Source organism: Bison bison, unplaced genomic scaffold, assembly GCF_000754665.1.
Source record: "Bison bison bison isolate TAMUID 2011002044 unplaced genomic scaffold, Bison_UMD1.0 scf7180017864217, whole genome shotgun sequence".
Lineage (NCBI taxonomy): Eukaryota > Metazoa > Chordata > Mammalia > Artiodactyla > Bovidae > Bison > Bison bison.
The window spans coordinates 2,401,487-2,402,564 of record NW_011494789.1 but is presented as its reverse complement, the minus strand read 5'-3'; positions in this window follow the sequence as shown (position 1 = coordinate 2,402,564).

Genomic DNA, 1,078 nt, shown 5'->3' with positions numbered 1-1,078 from the left:
AAGAAATAAAAGGAATCCAAATTGGAAAAGAAGAAGTAAAACTCTCACTATTTGCAGATGACATGATCCTCTACATAGAAAACCCTAAAGACTCCACCAGAAAATTACTAGAACTAATCAATGACTATAGTAAAGTTGCAGGATATAAAATCAACACACAGAAATCCCTTGCATTCCTATACACTAATAATGAGAAAACAGAAAGAGAAATTAAGGAAACAATTCCATTCACCATTGCAACGGAAAGAATAAAATACTTAGGAATATATCTACCTAAAGAAACTAAAGACCTATATATAGAAAAGTATAAAACACTGGTGAAAGAACTCAAAGAGGACACTAATAGATGGAGAAATATACCATGTTCATGGATTGGAAGAATCAATATAGTGAAAGTGAGTATACTACCCAAAGCAATTTATAGATTCAATGCAATCCCTATCAAGCTACCAACAGTATTCTTTACAGAGCTAGAACAAATAATTTCACAATTTGTATGGAAATACAAAAAAACCTCGATTACCCAAAGCTATCTTGAGAAAGAAGAATGGAACTGGAGGAATCAACCTACCTGACTTCAGGCTCTACTACAAAGCCACAGTCATCAAGACAGTATGGTACTGGCACAAAGACAGAAATATAGATCAATGGAACAAAATAGAAAGCCCAGAGATTAATCCACGCACCTATGGACACCTTATCTTTGACAAAGGAGGCAAGAATATACAATGGATTAAAGACAATCTCTTTAACAAGTGGTGCTGGGAAATCTGGTCAACCACTTGTAAAAGAATGAAACTAGAACACTTTCTAACACCATACACAAAAATAAACTCAAAATGGATTAAAGATCTCAACGTAAGACCAGAAACTATAAAACTCCTAGAGGAGAACATAGGCAAAACACTCTCTGATATACATCACAGCAGGATCCTCTATAACCCACCTCACAGAATATTGGAAATAAAAGCAAAAATAAATGAATGGGACCTAATTAAACTTAAAAGCTTCTGCACAACAAAGGAAACTATTAGCAAGGTGAAAAGACAGCCTTCAGAATGGGAGAAAATAATAGCAA